The sequence below is a fragment of the Penaeus chinensis genome, chromosome 43, assembly GCF_019202785.1.
Source record: "Penaeus chinensis breed Huanghai No. 1 chromosome 43, ASM1920278v2, whole genome shotgun sequence".
Lineage (NCBI taxonomy): Eukaryota > Metazoa > Arthropoda > Malacostraca > Decapoda > Penaeidae > Penaeus > Penaeus chinensis.
Window position 1 is genome coordinate 181,319 of NC_061861.1, and position 5,000 is coordinate 186,318.

The following is a 5,000-nucleotide window of genomic DNA, read 5'->3' on the forward strand; positions in this document are numbered from 1 at the left end:
AGAGAGAGAGAGAGAGAGAGAGAGAGAGAGAAAGAGGGGGGGGGGGAGCGAGAGAGGGAGCGAGAGAGAGAGAAAGAGAGGAAGAGTAAGAGAGAGAGAGAGAGTGAGAGAGAGAGAGAAAGAGAGAGAGAGAGAGAGAGAGAGAGAGAGAAAGAGGAACTATAAATAAAGAAACAAACGAGAAGAGATAGTAAAGCTAAAAAAAAAAAAAAAAAAAAAAAAAAAAAAAAAAAAACCGAAGGAAAGAGAAAGAGAAAGAAGAAGAGAGAAATAGAGAGAGAAAGATTCTTTATCGCACTTCTGAGAGTGTATCTTGCTCATTTATTAACTGCATTTAATTATATACTTCAATTCACTTTTTTTTTAGTAGACTACGAGCGAAGAATTATCAAAACTCTTTTTCATAAATGTCGAAATTCTGATTAACGTTAAATATTTAAGAGTTTCTTTTATACAGTACGATATGTGATCCTTAATTATTTTTCATCATTATCATTATCATTATCATTGTATTTTCATAAGCATAATCGGTATGATTATTCTTATTATTTTCTATTTATTTTCCGTTTTCTCGTCTACTCCATCTCTCTTCACCTTATCTCGCTTTCCTCCTTCTCCCTCTCTCCCACCTCCTCCTTTCATTCCTCTTCCTCTCCCCTACCTCCTCCTTTACTCCTCTCCTTTCCTCCCACATTCTCCTCTCCTCCCCTCTCTCTCCCACCTTCTTCCTTTCGTTCTTTCCCTCTCCCCCACCTCCTCCTTTCATTCCTCTTCCTCTCCCCCACCTCCTCCTCTCCTCCTCTCCCTCTCTCCCTCCTCCTCCTTTCGTTCTCTCCCTCCTCCATCTCCCACCACCTTCTCTCCTCCTCTCCCTCTCCTCCACTTCCTCCATTCCTCCTCCCCCTCTCTCCCACCTCCTCTTTTCCTCCTCTCCCTCTCCCCCACCTCCCACTTTCCTCCCCTCCCTCTCCCCCACCTCCTCTTTTCCTCCCCTCCTTCTCTCCCACCTCCTCCTCTCCTCCTCTCCCTCTCTCCCTCCTCCTCCTTTCGTTCTCTCCCTCCTCCTTCTCCCACCACCTTCTCTCCTCCTCTCCCTCTCCTCCACTTCCTCCATTCCTCCTCCCCCTCTCTCCCACCTCCTCTTTTCCTCCTGCCCCTCTCTCCCACCTCCTCTTTTCCTCCTCTCCCTCTCCCCCACCTCCCACTTTCCTCCCCTCCCTCTCCCCCACCTCCTCTTTTCCTCCCCTCCTTCTCTCCCACACTTATTCACCCATCCTCTGCCTTTTCCTCATCTCCCCATCTTTTTTTTTTTTCTCTCTCGTTTTCCTTAATTACTCTTTCCGCGTCTACCTAAGTTATAATTCATATAATTTTATAATGAAGTCACCCTGACAAATTAAATCGATAACTATCATTATAATTATGCATGCCAATTAACGCATACTTAACTCCCAGTGCCTTTGGGAGATGAAGATGCGGGGAGTGTGAATTATGATAAAGAGAGAAGAAGAGAAAAAAGGGAAAAAAAAATACAAATTTAAGAAGGGAGAGAAAGAGTGATTGGGATAATGGGTGATAAAAGGGGAAAAAAATGAAGATTGAAGAAACGAAGGAGAGGAGAAGTTAAAAGAAAAAAGGAGACAGAAGGAAATGAGCAATAAAAGGAAAGGAGAAGAGAAAGTTGAAGAAATAAGGAGAAGACGGGTGGGGAATTAAATACACAAAGCAAATAAAAAGGGACGGACGAAGAACGAAGTGATAAAAAGGAAGAAGAAAGAAACAAACTGAGATAAAAAAGAGATACAAAGAAGAAAGGGAATAGAGAGAGGAGTGGTAATAAGAAATATTATACAGAGGAAGAAAAGAGAAGAGGTCTTAAAATAAAAAAAAAGTAGGAAGAGGAAAAGGAAGAGAGAAAAAAAAGAGACACGAAGTAGAAATAGAAAAAAAGAAGGAAAATGACAGAGAGACAAAAAAAAAAAAGAAAAAAAAAGACAATAATAAAAGTTAAATAAATAAACTCATAAAGGAATAATTAGACAAAAGGGAATTTACTTCATATTGTGGAAAATGAGATAAGAAGGAACTAGAGAAAATGAAGATGAAAAAATAAATAAATAAATAAATAAAAAGAAGAGGATATACAGATGTCTAATAAGAACAAAAAAAAAAAAAAAAAAAAAAAAAAAAAAAAAAAAAAAAAAAAACACACACAAGAGGCAGAATAAAGGAGAAATAGATTAAAAAAGGAATGAAATTTGGAATAAGATCAGAGGAAAATATGATAATAGAAATGTAGTATTGTTTATTCTCCCCCTTCCTTCGTCCTTCCCTCCTCATTTTATTTCCATTCTCTCTTTCCCCTCTACCCCTCCACCCCCTCTCTCCTTACTTCCTTTGTCCCTACTCTCTTCCCCTCCATCCATTCCCTCCTCCTTCCCTCCCTCCTCCTCTGTCCCTTCCTCCTTCCCATCCTTCATCTCCTCCCTCCTTTTCCCTTCCTCCTCCTTACCCTCCTTCCTCCTTCCCTCCCTCCTCCTTCGTCCCTCCATCCTTCCCCTCCCTCTTCCTTCTTCTCTTCCTCTCTTCCCTATGTTCTCCTTCCCTCTTTCCCTTCCTTCGTCCCTCCCTCCTCCTCATCCCTCCTTCCTCCCTTCCTTCCTCCCTCCTTCTTCACTCCATCTTCCTTCCTTCGCCCCTTTCTCCTCCTTCCCTCCCCCTTCCCTTCCTACCTCCCTCCTTCCCCTCCTTCCTCCCTTTCTCTCTCTTTCCCTTCTTCTCCTCCTTCCCCTTTACCTCCTTCCTCCCTTCCTCCCTTCCTCCCTGCCCCTTCCTCTCCCTCTCTCCTTCCTCTTCCTCCCTTTCCCTCCCTCCCTCCTTCCCCTCCTTCCCTCCTTCCTCTCCCTCTCCCTTTCCCTCCCTCTCTCTTCCCCTAACTTCCTCCTTCCCCTTCCCTCCTTCCTCTCTCTCTCTCTTCCTTCCCTTCCTTGTTCTGCTCCTTCTACTTTCCCCTCCCTCGATCCTTCCCCACCATCCTTCCCTCCCTCTTCCTTCCTTCCTCTCTTTCTCTCTTCCTCTCCCTCCCTCCTTCCTCTCCCTCCCCCTTTCCCTCCTTCCCCCTTCCCTCCGTCCTCTCTCTCCCCCTTCCCTCCCTCCCTCTTCCCTCCTTCCCTCCCTCCCTCTTCCCTCCCTCCCTCCCTCTTCCCTCCTTCCTCTCCCTCCCCCTTCCCCTCCCTCCCTCCTTCCCCCTTCCCTCCTTCCTCTCTCACTCCCTCCCTCTTCCCTCCCTCCCTCTTCCCTCCCTCCCTCTTCCCTCCTTCCTTCCCCTCCCTCCCTCCTCCCCCCTTCCCTCCGTCCTCCCTTTCTCCTGACGACCAGAAATTGCAGGGTGAGGCGACATGAGGGCGTGGGCGAAGTGGTCTCCTTGGTCCTGTCTATCTGCTTCTCTCTCTCTCTCTCTTTCTCTCTCTCTTTGTTTTTCTCTCTCTGGTACTCTCTCTCTCTGTTTTTCTCTCTCTGGTTCTCTCTCTCTCTTTCTCTTTCTTTCTGTTTTTTTTTTTTCTGTATCTTACTTTTTCTCTCTCTCTCTATCTATCTATCGACAAATCTCTCCTCTTTCTCTCGTTTTCTTTTTCTTCCTGCTTCTCTCTCTCTCTCTCTCTTTCTCTCTCTCTCTCTTTCTCTCTATCTGGATCAAAGAGTGAATTAAGAAATAAGAAAGTACAGAAGAGACGGACAAGTGAGTGAACTAAAGATAAAACTAGAAAATAGAGAAAAGACAAAAAAGAAAAAAAGAAGAAAAAAAATATGCAGAATGTAATAAACTTTTTAACAGGGAAATGACAAAACATGAAACGCTTTTTCAGAATTTATTCCTTATGTAATTACATTAAAAAATTGTACTTGTTATTGTATTATGCATAATATATGCACAATTTGCATAATACATTAATATAAAATTACAGTTTTATATGGATTATTTTATCTCGCTCCTCCCCCCCCCCTTTACCCCTACCCCCTCTCCCCCCCCTCCGTGGCAATTGCAACCTTACATTCTCCCCTTCCTTCGCCCCTCCCTCCTTCTCATCCCTCCTTCCTTTCTTCCTCCTTCCCTCCTTCTTCACTCCATCTTCCTTCCTTCGCCCCTTACTCCTCCTTCCCTCCCCCTTCTCTTCCTCCCTCCCTCCTTCTCCTCCTTCCTCCCTTTCTCTCTTTCCCTCCTTCCCCTCCTTCCTCCCTTTCTCTCTCTTTCCCTTCTTCTCCTCCTTCCCCTTTACCTCATTCCCCTACGCAATATCTAGCATCTAATGAATACATTTAAAAGAAAAAAATATTTATGATGAAAACAGTAATGAATAGATCACACACACACACACACACACACACACACACACACACACACACACACACACACACACATACACACACACACACACACACACACACATACACACACACACACACACATACACATACACACACATACACACACACACACATACACACACACACACACACATACACATACACACACATACACACACACATATATATATACATATATATATATATATATATATATATATAAATGCAAAAAAAAACCCTAGTTTGTGCAATTGCCTCGTCAACCACTACGAGTGAGCTGATAAGCCGTTATATTAGGAAGGAGTGACTTAATGTATATATTAATAATAGTAATAGCGCATATGATCATCAAGCAAGCCGCTGATCATTAGAATAAATTTTACACAATTACGCGCGTCTTATCATTAGTGGTAATTAATTTCTTTAATGAAATTTCTCACTCGTGAGGAGAGGAGGGGAGGGGGGGGGTAAGGAGGGGGAGGGGGGAGGGAGGGAGAGAGGGAGAGGGGACGGGGAGGGAGGGAGAGTGGGAGAGAGGAGGGGGAGGGAGAGAGAGTGGGAGGGGGAAGGAGGGGGAGGGAGGGAGAGTGGGAGAGGGAGGTGAAGGGGGGGAGGAAGAAAGGAGGGGAGAGAAT